Source organism: Artibeus jamaicensis, unplaced genomic scaffold (genome assembly GCF_021234435.1).
Source record: "Artibeus jamaicensis isolate MK-2021 breed Jamaican fruit bat unplaced genomic scaffold, CSHL_Jam_final contig_1621, whole genome shotgun sequence".
Classification (NCBI taxonomy): Eukaryota; Metazoa; Chordata; class Mammalia; order Chiroptera; family Phyllostomidae; genus Artibeus; species Artibeus jamaicensis.
Genome location: NW_026521315.1, coordinates 311,546 through 325,109, shown reverse-complemented (window position 1 = coordinate 325,109; position 13,564 = coordinate 311,546). Strand labels below are relative to the sequence as shown.

General features: G+C 37.7%; 1 long non-coding RNA gene across 2 annotated transcripts; it reads right to left on the bottom strand.

Moving 5' to 3' along the window:
• Positions 1–1,432: 1,432 nt before the first annotated feature.
• Positions 1,433–13,554, bottom strand: LOC128628065 (uncharacterized). Of its 2 annotated transcripts, XR_008392396.1 has the most exons (4): positions 13,453–13,554; positions 12,138–12,282; positions 4,567–4,737; positions 1,433–1,519 (listed from the first exon to the last, which is right to left on the bottom strand). It is a non-coding gene; the product is annotated as an uncharacterized LOC128628065 (long non-coding RNA). The 2 variants fall into 2 exon arrangements; XR_008392395.1 differs by lacking the exon at positions 1,433–1,519 and having other exon boundaries at positions 4,370–4,737.
• Positions 13,555–13,564: the final 10 nt, after the last annotated feature.

Here is a 13,564-nt window from a genome sequence, read left to right as displayed (position 1 = left end):
GCCAAGTAGTATCCTATTGTGTAAATATACAATAGTTTTTTTTATCCACTCATCTACTGATGTCCATTGCCCTTTGATTCATTGATTTTTTGTTCCATTTATCTAATCTATTGAATGCTTTGATTGTACTTTTTACTTATTATATTTCAAGCATTGTAATTTCTATTTAGCACTTTTATATATTTTCTTTTTATTGAATTCTGATCCATTTTGTTGATCCATTTTTCTGACTTTAGTGAACAACCTTCTGACAACTACTTTGAATTCTTTATCTGGTAAATCACTTATCCCTGCTTCATAATTGTCTGTTCCTAGAGTGTAAGCTTGCTTTATTTGGAACATATTGTTCTTTTATTCCCCTTGACTGTATTTATTTCTATGCGTTAGATAAAACAACTACTTCTCTCAATCTTGATGTAGTGATTTTGCGTAGAAGATAAATCCCACTGTGTTGTCTTGCTTTACCCCCTTGTTGTCTCTTAAATTTTGTGATTGTCTTTGTCTTCAGAGGCAGCCAGTGGTAGAGGGTCAGTCAAGACCTGGTTATATATATATATTTATGGGTATTTTCTCCTTTGTGTAGTAGTCGCTCAGATAGTTTCTGAAACTCCTTCGGAGGGAGTTGCTCCCTTTGTAGCTGTACAATCTATGTCCTTGGGAAAAGATGAGTTGAGAAGTTGCCCACATCATCATTTTAGACAAATACTCTGTTATTAATAATGTTGTTTCTGTGCATTTCTGTTCTCTCATCTCTGTATAAACTTTAGTCCTTTCCTTTTCCCTCCCAGAAATATATAATAATGTTTATTACGTACTAGGTTCCAGGTGCTAGATTCTGGGGAAAAAATGTATTACTAGCTCTCTGATATTTGTTTCTTAAGTCTGAAACACATGTTTTCATCAGTTGTGACAAAATACTTCAATTGATGAATATCAAAGAAGTGTGATCAAAATACTGTTAGTTGCCAGAGAAGAAAAAGACCTGGCACAGCCAAGGTAGTTTTCAATAGAAATGAATATGAAGAATTCATTTATCACAATTTATCTGAATATGAAGAATGGGTAGTTTGCCAGGCATAATAGTGAAAGAAAATAATGGTCAATGCATAGGAAAGTGAAAATACAAAAGCATGAGGTTGAGAAAGTTGATCACTGGGAGTTTGCTGAGACCAAAATAGAATAAAACTGTAGGAAGGTTAAAACAGTGACAAAAGATGAGGCCGAGGAGGTAAGTTACAGCTGGGATATGAAGAGCCTTTGTCCTATAAGCAGTTTGAACTTGGAAACAACTGAATCACTAGAAAATCTTGGAAAAATCATATGAATCATTTTTGTCTTAAAATAGTTATATATGAGACAATAATGAGAAGGAATGCAAATGATATCAAATGCAGACAGATTTCAAGGAAACTGAAAGATATAAAAAGGGCCCATGGAATACAGAGTTAATCACATGCATAAAGCCTGAATACAAAAGTAATACTTACTATATGTGGACTTTGTGCCAAGTGCAGAAAAACTAAAGAAAGAAAATAAACATGTCTTTAATCCCACAACATAGATATCAGTGATTAACATTTTAGTGTATTTATTTTATAATGTTTTCTCTAAATGCATGTGCATTTTAAAACATCATGACATCTACATACAGACCCTTATGTGATGCACCATCAATTACTCCTTAATTAGAAAGGTAGGGTTTTTACCATTTAAAAACTGTTGCAGTAAATGTGTCTGTGCCTAGGTGCCTTTGCTGACCACTTAGAAGAAACCACTAGATGTACAATTTCTGAGCGAAAAGTAACACATACTTTAAAAAGTCTATCTTCTTTTTTCTTTGTTTACATTGTTTAATTAATTTATTTATTTTTACAATTTTTCCATTGTATTTCAAGTACAGTTTTCTGCCTTTTCCCCCTACCCCTCCCCACCACAGCAGGCCTCCCCACCTCCGTCCCTCATTTCCACCCCCACTTGTTGTCCATGAGTCCTTTATAATTATTTCTGTAAACTCTTCACCCTTCCCTCCCTTTATCCCCTCCTCTCTCTCTTCTGATCACTGTTAGCCTATTCTCAATTTCAATGTCTTCGGCTATACTTTGCTTGCTTTTTATTTTGTTGATTATGCTCCTGTTAATGGTGAGGTCATATGGTATTTGTCTTTCGCTGCCTGGCTTATTTCACTTAGCATAATGCTCTCCAGTTCCATCCATGCTGTCGCAAAGGCCTATTTTCTTTATATTTCTACCAGCGGATTTTAAAAACAGTGACAATGAATAGTTTTATTTTTCCTGAGAATAAGCAAATATGATATCTTACTGTTTAATTTGAATTCCTTTGATTACTTATGAGGTTAAGTAAGTTAAGTTCTTTTAGGGTTCTTGTAACTTCCCTGTTCTGTCCATTTTTTCAACTGACATGTTTATAGTTTTGTATTTGATTTTAAAACGCTCCAGGACTTTTCTGTTTAGGCAAAGTAGAGTTAACAGTTAAAATTACTTATTCCACCATAGAGAAGCTGTAGAGACTGCTCAGAAATTCTAAATGTGTGAAACACAGGAATGCAGCTAGTCTTCAGGTAAAAAAAAATGTGTGCAAATATTTCATGAAAGACTCATAGCTATGCAAACTTACAAAAAGGATGCAAAATGAACTTAAGGAATGAATAACTGGCTGTTTTCAAGGTTTTGGATGAATGAAGCAATGAAATCAAAGGCCTTTGTCCATGGACACAGAAAACAGAGTCGGGGTTGAGTGTGACAGCAGGGGATGAGCTAGGCAGGGGAGAGCAACTGGAGGAAATTGGGACAACTGAAACAGAACAACAATAACAAAATACAAAGAAATTCCTTTGTGTCTGAGAGAAGCTGACTGCACCCAAGCGTGGAGGGCAGCTAGTTAGCAATGTTTTCTATCAAAGTGTATGTGAGAATAAACAGGAAAACACCAAATTGCAATACCTTAAAAAACTACTAATAGGTATCTGCAACCTACTAAACTTCAAACGTGGTAAAGGAAGCTAGTCAAGGTAAAACTGCACAGGATTTACTCATATTCACTCTGAATGTCAGTCCCTTAAAATGCAGGCAACCAGATCCACAAAAAGTGAATAGCCTCTCCTGAAATGTGCATGAACAATTTTCTAACATGGTTATTGAAAACACAATGAAATGTATTCAGTTGAGCAACCGCGATCACACTCAAGATTTAGAAAATTTCCATTACACCATAAGCTCCCTGTCCCTCCCTTGTTCTGTCACTATAAGTTAACTTTCTCTAAAATTTTATATAAAAGGAATCACGAAGGCTGTGCTCGGCAACTTTCGCTTAATACAATGTTTTCTAGATTCATTTATTTTATGAATAAATATTTTGCTTCTATTAAATATAATAACTCAAATACTACCCTCTGTGTCTTAATAGAGCAAATTAGGAATTATTATTTATTTACTTTCCTGGGTATTTAAATATAGTTAATGCAACTTAAATTTAAAAGTATATACTTACTTTTTAGTGGATTTTTAAAATGTTTTAATTCTTTTTATAAACTGGATTTTTTTGAAATATATATTTGCCATTGTTTTATTTTTCAACCTCTGCAACATTTTCTTAATGCTTGTATTATTGCAAACCTAGAGTTGAATACCTAGAAAGACACTCTGCTTAAGTACTTTTTCCAAACAAATTCTTGTTATTGCAGACATTTATTCTTCCCAGTTAAACATTAGCATCATTTTACATAGTGTCTTTCACTAACACCTTATTCTAAGACACTGTTGGAATTTGAATTGGCCTATAATTTTTATGTTATATAATCTTTAAAAAAAATTTATGATATTTGTCTTTCAACCCCTGGCTTATTTCACTCAACATAATGCTTTCCAGTTCCATCCATGTCCTTGATCTCACCTTTAACAGGAAGCTAAACAATAAAACAGACAAGCAAGCAAAATAAAAACAAATACACTGAAATAGAGAACAGGGGGACAGTGACCAGAAGCGAGAGGGGAGGGAATTTAAGGGGAAAAATGGGAGGGATTTAGAGGAACAAGTATAAAGGACACAGGGAGAATAACTAAGGGGGGTGGAGATGGGAGGGAGGTGGGGTGCATGGGGGAGAGGTGGGCTGGTGGGAGAAATGAACAGAAAACTGTACTTTAAAATAACTAAATAAAAATTTAAAAAATATGAATATTTGTTAAAATTGTGGCATTTGTGAGTTTTAAACATATTTATCTATACAAAATGATTACAAGTTACTCTTTAACGCCTTTTTACCTTTTGCAGTACTAGTGTTACAACAAGCTTACCTGGAGAGTACATGGAAGAGTTCCTATTCGTGCATTTCCTTAAACCTAATTTCCTGCATTCTGTAAGTGATTTCAAAGCATACAAGCAGTTTTTTTCAAAATTTCAAACTATTTATTTAATTATGTATTTTATGATATAAACTTTTTCCTATTTTGAATCAGTGAATATGCTGGAAGGTTTGTCAGGTGTCAACTCCTCAAATGTAGAATCTTTATTAGTTTGCACAACTTCTAAATTAAACTGAAAACTGCATACTTTTTTTCATTGCTTTGGTCCTTTTCCAGTGCAGAATTCTTGAGGTTTTCTGAATCAATATTAGCCATGTTTCCTCACAACAGACTCAGTTCTTCCTGAAAGAACACTTCTTAGGGTAGGTGGGAGTGAAGTTGTTTTCAGATGCCAATGAAAGACAGGATGGGACTTTTTCTGCAAATAAAAAATGTATGCACATATACTTATTTAAAAAGAAAATGTAGACTGAGTGAGGTCTGTGACTTGTTCACTTATTTGTTTTTGAAAAAAAGATTTAGGAATAATAGAAGTTCTTCAAAGTAAAAGGCATAATTCATCCTAAAATAATATCATAACTACATATATATTTTCATTTTAAAATATGTGATTGGCAAATTATTATTTTCATTTGTAACTTTGTTACAAGCATTCATCACACCACACACGAGAGATTTAGACAAGTCAATAAATGTAAACTTAGCATAGTTAAGACCATAGACTGTTGGAGTAAAACAGACCTGCCTTTTGGATATAATTCTGCCATTTATATGCCTGTAACTTTTAACCACTTACCTTAAACTTCTAATTCATAATTTTCTTATTTTTAAAATGTAGTTAACATCATCTACCAAATTAAGTTGTTGTAGTATACAAAACAGAGTTTAAAGTCATTGAACAATGCCTGACAGAGTAAAAGCTGAAAAATAGTAATTAAAAATAAGCTGACACAAAGTTATGTATTTTTTCTCATACAATTAAAATGTCAACACAGACATAAATTTGACTATTAAGTATTCTATATAAAACTCAATTGACTATGATAGTTTAAGTGGAAAATGTCCAGAGAACGCTGCCTCATTCATCAAAAGTAATGCCTTCTATAACAAGAACAAAAATACCCATACCATTAGTTAAATACCCATTTTTCTATTTAAATATTTTAAATATATATTTCATTGATTATGCCATTACAATTTTCCCATTTCCCCCTTCATTCCCCTCCCCCCTGAACATCACCTCCCCACCACATTCTACCACTTTAGTTCATGTCCATGTATCATAAGTTCTTTTGCTTCTACATTTCCCACACTACTCTTGCCCTCCCCCTATTTTTTCCTCACTGTCTATGCTACTTATTCTATGTACCTTCTCCTCCCCTCTCTTCCTCCCACTTCCCTCTTGTTAACCCTCCATGTGATCTCCATTTCTGTGGCTCCACACCTATCTAGCTGTCCCTTTACTTTGCTTTTGTTTTAGGTGTGGTTGTTAATAACTGTGAGTTTGCTGAGTCCTTTCACTGTTCATATTTTTGTCTTCTTCTGCTTAGATAAGTTCCTTTAACATTTCATATAATATGGGCTTGGTGATGATGAACTCCTTGAACTTGACCTTATCTGAGAGATGCTTTATCTGCCCTTCCATTCTAAATGAAAGCTTTGCTGGATAGAGCAATCTTGGATGTAAGTCTTTGGTTTTCATGACTTGAAATACTTCTTTCCAGCCCCTTCTTGCCTGTAAGGTCTCTTTTGAGAAATCAGCTGAGAGTCTGATAGGAACTCCTTTGTAGGTGACTGTCCCCTTATCTCTTGCTGCTTCTAGGATTCTCTCCTTCATTTTAATCTTGGCTAATGTAATTATGATGTGCCTTGGTGTGTTCCTTCTTGGTCCGCCTTCTTTGGGACTCTGAGCTTCCTGGACTTCCTGGAAGTCTATTTCCTTTGCCAAATTGGGGCATTCTCCTTTATTAATTGTTCAAATAAGTTTTCCACTTGTTGCTGTTCCTCTTCCCCTTCTAGTACCCCTATAATTTGGAATGTTTAAAGGTGACCTGGAGGTTCCTAAGTCTCTAATTTTTTTGAATTCTTTCACTCCATTGATTTGAGTCCCAGGTTTCTTTCCATCATTGGTTCCCTATGGATTTTTCTTCATTTCGCTTAGCATAACCTTCATTTTTCCATCTTATTTGTGACCAAAATCAAGCAGTTCTGTGAGCATCCTGATCACCAGTGTTTTGAACTGTGTATCTGATAAGTTAGCTATCTCTTGGTCACTTAAAAGTATTGGCTCTGGGGTTTTTATTTGTTCTTCCATTTGAGCCATATTTTTTTTTGTCTGGCCACACCTGTTATGTATGAGGGGTGGAGCTTTACGTGTTCACCAGAGCAGGGCAACCCAGTTGCTGGGTTGTGATGCTATATGTGGCAGAGGGGAGTCAGAGAAGGAACAATGGTACTTGCTCCACTCTGTCTCTGATTTCAGTCCCTTCCGCCACTTCCCACAAGCAAATTGGGCCCTTCTGGTGCTGGTTCCTGGGTGAGTGGGCTTGTGTATGTTCTAGGACCCTCTGGGTCTCTCCAATGAACTGTTCTGTGAGGCTGGGAGTCTCTCCCAGCACCTCAACCCCCACAAGTATTTTCAATGGGTGCTTTTAGGCTTTATTTCCAGGCTCTGGGTCCCTGGGTTGTGTGGTCTATCTTGCTGCTCATTTTTGCCTGGTTTATCTGTGTGGGAATATATGTGCGTGGTCAGCCAACCACCTTGTCAGCCTCACTGGGTCTGCTCATTTCCTCTCCGGGCCCAAGTCTGCCAACCAATGCTTTTTCTTGCCTGGACTCCTCTCCGCTGGCTGCCAACTTCACCCCTCTTACAAGTCTGGATGAATGGTTGTCAGACTTCCATTCAGTTCAGTTTTCTGTCTGTTCTGGTTGTGTTTTTGGTTCTAAATCTTTGTTGCCTTAAATTTGGTTGTGCGAGGAGGTACAGTGTTTCTACTTACACCTCCATCTTAGCCAGAAGAATGCAATTTAAATTTAAATAAACATTTTTGAGGCACACTGTACATGTTCATTCTACACAAAGATGGTTCTTTTCTCTATGCCTTAATGTCTAAGAATGCCTGTTCTTGTGCTTTGGTGAGTTGAAGAAGCTTTGAAAGTTAAGGATAGAAGCACAAACATTTAAGACAAAAATATTGCTGATCATTGCAGGCTCTATTAAATCTTTAATTAAAAAGCACAGGGAAAATAAATTAGCACAACTGAGATTTTAATCTAACTGATATTTCAACCAGTTTATTAACTGACTTCAAGATTAGTCTGCAATGTACACTGTTAAGATGTATATTTTTGATCTGAAAATCTTACAAATATAACTCACTATTCTTATCTCAGAAACAACCAAATTGAACTGTACAATTAAAAGTGATCTTCTATCTGAACAGCTACATGCAAAAAAAAGAAACTCAACCACAAACTTACACCATACACAAAAACAAACTCAAGATGGATAAAAAACTTAAATATAAGTTGTGATAGCATAAAAGTCCTAGAGGAGAACATAGGTAGAAAATATGAGAGAACATAAATTTCAGGTATTCTAAGCAGCAATATTTTCACCGATATGTCCCCTAGAACAAAGGATATAAAGGGAAGAATAAATGAATGGGACTATATCAAATTTAAAAGTTTCTGTATAGAAACTTAAGAATGAGTATATAGTTCCAGGCTATCCTCCTCATATTCCTGGTGTATTTGAGTTGGTTTTGCATTTCATTGGCAATCCAGCATCCTTTGAAATGTGTCATCCCACCCTGGCATTATGGTGACCATACTTTCTGCATTCAATCTGTTGTATCTCCTAGAAGACCTGTTACTAGGGTTTGTACCCAAGCTAAGCCATTGATTCCTGATGGTATAGTTAAGGGGTGTCAGAATCTTATAAGCTCGGATATGGGAAATAGTGAGGACTGCCTGAGGCTCTGGCAGGTGAACCCAAATGTTTTCCCGTGTATACTGACACCACAAGGGCTTATTCCTGATGATCCACACCTTAGCTTCCCAATCTCCAAGTCATGGGATTAATCTCTTTAGAACAGCCCCACAGTCATTGCAAAGGGTTAACGGCCAGGCCACTTGAGTGGTCACAATGCAAACTGCTCTGAGTTGAGGCAGCTATTCTGGTTTATTCCTGTTTCCATCCAGATGACTGAATAGCGACTATAGCCCATATGTGTGACTTGCCCCAACTAGATCCACCTTTATACCAGGATCCGTGGGAATTTCTTTCAGTCCTTTCTCACAGGCCACAGGGGATATCCCAGGAATAGGTGCACAGGCATTTGCGGGATCTACATACCGTACAAGGCCTAGTAGGACCTGCATTTCTAGGGATTACTGACAGGTAGGGTGCTCCTCTGCTGCAAATAAGCATGCTCCCTAGCCAACATGGGGGTTTGGGCCATGGTGGAAGTGGGTCAATGGCACATACTCTCAGCCCACCCTTGACAGGTAGGAAAGTTTGTACCAAGATACTCTGTTTCTTTGTGAGAGCTTCACCTGGAAGAGCATTGCATATATTACTAGGAGTGATGGCTCTTTGGAAGCACATAGGGTTTCTGCCTGCTGGCAGACCTGGACACAAAGTCCTAAAGGCACTCTTTCCTGTTATCTCTGCCACAGTGCCTAATCCATACCTTCTGGGGCCACAAACATCCAATTCAAATGGCAGCCCTGTTTGTGAGAATCTCAGGGCTTTAATATCCTTCACTAGTATTTTTGCCTTTTCTAAGGAAACTTGCTGTTCTGACCCCCAGCCTTACATGTGCTCTTTCTTTACCAGGCAGCCTAAGGGACAGAGACACTGTGCCAAGTGGGAATGGAAGTCCTCCAAAATCCCCAAATAACTAGAGAAGCTACCATCTCTTTGATGCTCTTAGATGTTTATAGGTTTGCATCTCATCGATCACAGCTTCTGAGACAAAGTGCACCTTTTTAAAAACTTTTATTTATTGATTTGAGAGAGAGAAAAGAACATTAATTTGTTGTTCCACCCATCTATGCATTGATTGGTTGGTTGATTTTTGTATGTGCCCTGACTGGTGGTCAAACCCACAACTTTGGACAATACTCCAACCAACTGAGCAACCAGGCCAGGATGACAAAGTGTACCTTACCTGTCTCAACAATTTCCCAAAACTACAGCAGTGAATTTTCTGTGAGTTAAGATTGAGTTGTCTCTCACAATTGTTCCAATAGAATCTACAGAGTATCTTGTAACAGAAGCAAGTCTTTACATGTTAACATTATCTTGTCAAAATAATAGGACCATTTTACTGCTGTGAGGAAGGCAAACATGGACAGATCTTAGGCTAACAGCTCATGATATATTGTGGGGAAGGTAGCCTTGGAGAAGCAAGTGGAAAGTTCATTGTTTCACGTCCCATGTGAGAGCAATTTTATCTTGTCACTCAGTGGCCAGGGATATACTGAAAAAAATTGTTTCCTAAGTCCTAGTACATTCCAAGGTATCTAAAATAATGGCAGTGTGGGACACAGACACACAGATGGGATTTACCTTTCAACTTGCTGTCATCTGTCATGAGCCACCTGGCTTTTCTACCACCATATCTGGCTGTTGAAATGAAAGTACCATGGGGAGGGCATACAACACCCACCCAGTGTAGTTCTTGGATAGTTTCTCTCATTTTATTATGCTCCCCACCCAGGCAGGCAATTTATATTGTTGGACAGTTATGGTTCTTCATGCAGGTGGTAGATTTACTGGTCCAGCTGGCATTTCCCCTTAGCACTAGTTTAATCACTCTAACCCAGAGATGGAATTCAAGTAATAGAGATTTGCACTTTGACTTTGTAGGCTATTGATGCTCAGTATGTTATCTGGTATTGAAGAGAGAAAACCTTGTATTCTTGTGTGGAAGAACACCCAATTTGTAATGTTATGGGACCTTCCTAGACATAACCATTTACCCTCTGTAATCATCTGTGGTGCTGAAAGGGCCAGAAAACTTCTGAGATTTACCATGATTAGAGCACATTTAGCTCCAGTGTCAACCAGGACCCTCACCTTTTGTTTGTTTCTTGGGGGCCACTGAAAAGTGAGGTAAACATAAAGCCTTCAAGTGTCCTCAGTGATTTGGGGGCAATCTTGGCCAGGGTTTGTAGCCTGGGGCATGGGAAGCACCTATCTCTAATTGAGCTGTATCCCTGAGGCCTTTGCTGGAGCAGGCATGGCCTCAGGGAAGGTTGGCACATGTCTGAACTGTTGTTTAGATTTAAGGCTTTTCAAAGTCTGATGAATACAATGTTAAGTGGCTGGTCTGTCTTTCTAGGTGGACACCTGGCAGCAAGAATGTCAAACCATATTTGTTTTGGGGTTACTTTTATAAACACCTTAAGGCCGAATGGGATAGTCTTTCTGCTTCCCCAGTTCCCTCTCTGCTATGCGCCTTTCTCATAGTCTGTACCCATTCCTGGGACTTGTCCTTTTCACCCAGATCAGCAATGCATTGTCCAACATCGTAAATGCTTTGTTCCAGAGCTGGGGCTGGCATGGATGTCAGTGCCCCATTCCAGCTCCTGGGTGTGGACTAAAATAGTTTGGCTTTGACTTCTGCAACAAATATGGCCATATTAGGGTCTTAAAGTCAAGAGCCTAGATTGCTCATCTTATTTCCAACTCCCTAACAAGTTGTCCTTTATGTATTTCCAGGGCCCCTTGTGCCTAGGGCAATGCCTTTCATTGGGTCTAGCCTCCCTACAGGCCAGAATAATCCAATCTCTAAGGGAGTTGAGTACCTTTAATCTCCTAAATACCAAGCAGATGTTTCGAGGAGGCAGGGTGTGGGGTGACAATTGCTCATTTCTTCTGTTACCTGCCCAGTCAAAGAAAGGCCACGCCCCCCTCTATTTTATACCAATGATGACCATGCCTGACAGCTGTCTTTGGCAGTTTGTTAGGACTTGGGCAGCTATATCAATAAGCTTAACAAGACTATATTCTCTCATCACAAACATTTCCTGAACTGGGGGCTGCCCTGCTTTCATTGTTGCTGTGCTTCTGTTTTCCTTTGTATTATACAGGTTCCAACTGCACAGGACATTTTATCCATTTCACTGCCAATCACAACATCTTGCCCATCTTCTCTTCATTTTCCCAGGGATTCCACCCCTTAGTGTCCCAGTTTGGCTTTGTCAAAAGTGCTCAAACCTTAAGTTACATCAACTTGTGCCCTCCTAGGTTTCAAAACCATCATGCAAAGGTCTCTAACTTATTATCTTGTTTACCCACCTTGGCTGCAAGCCTCAAAACTAGCAGAGCAGTAGATAAGCACACATCCTTTTCTAACCTCAGCTCTTCTTCCAACTTTCTAACTCAAGCTTTAGACTCTAGTTGGGCACTCACGGTCAGCCAAAGTGCTTAAAAAAGAGGCCAGCTCACTGTGGTGAGGGTTGTTTTCCTGTTTGTCACAGTGTGCTTTGCACAGCTGCTCAAACAAGTGCATTAGCCCAGCTGGCATTGTGGGGCTGTCTCCATATTCAGATGGTACCTTACATACAGGCCACCCCTTCCCACATAGAAATCAGTGGCCAACTCAGGATTTCCTTTGAGAAGGCCTCTTTCCCAACGCTCACTTCCATGGTCTTCTGGCTGGCTTGCCAATTTTTGGTTCATAAACTCAGCGGTTTCCCAGGTAAAATCTGAATTATCTACCACATATGAAGGGCAATCAGAGACCAAGAAAGAAGGAGGTCATTGCAAACTAGTAGGTGGCAGATATCATAAGCAAGGGAACTAACCTTTGAGGCTTGTCTTGGGTGACTGCAAAGGAGTAGATCTTCACACCTACCCACCAGTATCTTAAAGGTTTATATGGAGGCCTTACATGGGTTTACTCAGGTATACCATCCAGATGGTCTCAATAACACTGAAGAAATCAAAAGACTGTCAGAATAAATAGAAATAAATTATGTTCATAGATAATAAAACTAACAGTGGAAATGCATCAGTATCTCCAAGTAAATCAATAAATAACTTCAATTAAATTCCAATCATAATTGCAGCTGAATTTTTAAGGAATGCAACAAGCTGTCTCCAAAATTTGAGAAGAACAAATGTCAAAAAATACTAAGGTGTTTTTTTTGAAGCAGAAAAGCAAAGCTTGATGACTTGCCCTGGCGAATACCGACATAGTCCAAAACTGCAATATTGAAAAAAAATATTTCAGTTCTGGCTCAGGAGCAGCTCAGGGGAAAAAAAGACAACCATTTGGGAACTTGATATGTAACCAAGATGGCATAATAATGTAAGCAAAAAGAAACAAATTGTTTAGTAGATAATGTCACCAAGACAAACTCACTAAACCAAGGAAATAGAGTTGGGCCTCTATATTAGAGCACGTGCGAAGATAAACCCTACAAGGATTAAAACTTACTTTTCAAGTTAAAACCATGACACTGATAAAATAAAACATTTTTACAAAATAAAACTTTTAAAATTTATATTTAGATTTTAAGTTTTAAATCTTAAAATTACAAATTTTAAAATTTATATTTATTTAAAGACTTTGAGAACAATGATATGTAATTATTAGTTTCAGGTGCATAACAGAGTGATCAGATACAGAAACAGAACTTTTAAACAGTATGCCTAAGTTAAAAGAAGAGTAACAATATATGGATATACAATAATGAAGGATTTTTATTATTTATAAAATACTATAGATGAAGCTATAGAACTGAAAAAAACTAGTAGAAAATACTTTGACTCACAAAAAAAAATGTGTGAGTCAATAGAAAACAATAAGCTACCCAATTATGAAATAAGTAATTTGAATAAATAACTCACATAAAAGAATGCATTAATATCTGATCAACAAGTAAAGAGATGCACAAACTCCCCAGTAATCACAGTAAAAACAGGTTAAATCAGCTCTTATTGAAATGGCAAATATCTGGGTGGTGACTTAGAGAGAAAGCAACTCTATACATTGGAGTCTAAACTGGACTGTTCTGATAAGCAATCTGGTAAAAATAGCAAAATAAAATGTAGGTGAGTACTATTTTCTAGCAACCCAGCTCTGGTATGAATATAGGATCCAGGTAAATTTCTCACCAAGAGCTCTTTTCTTCTTTTATCACAAAAATTTGACTGATTTTGGTCTTGGTTCTTGTGGCTCAGGTGATGTTACATGTACTGTCTGTGGGTTTGCATATGATCCAGTGCG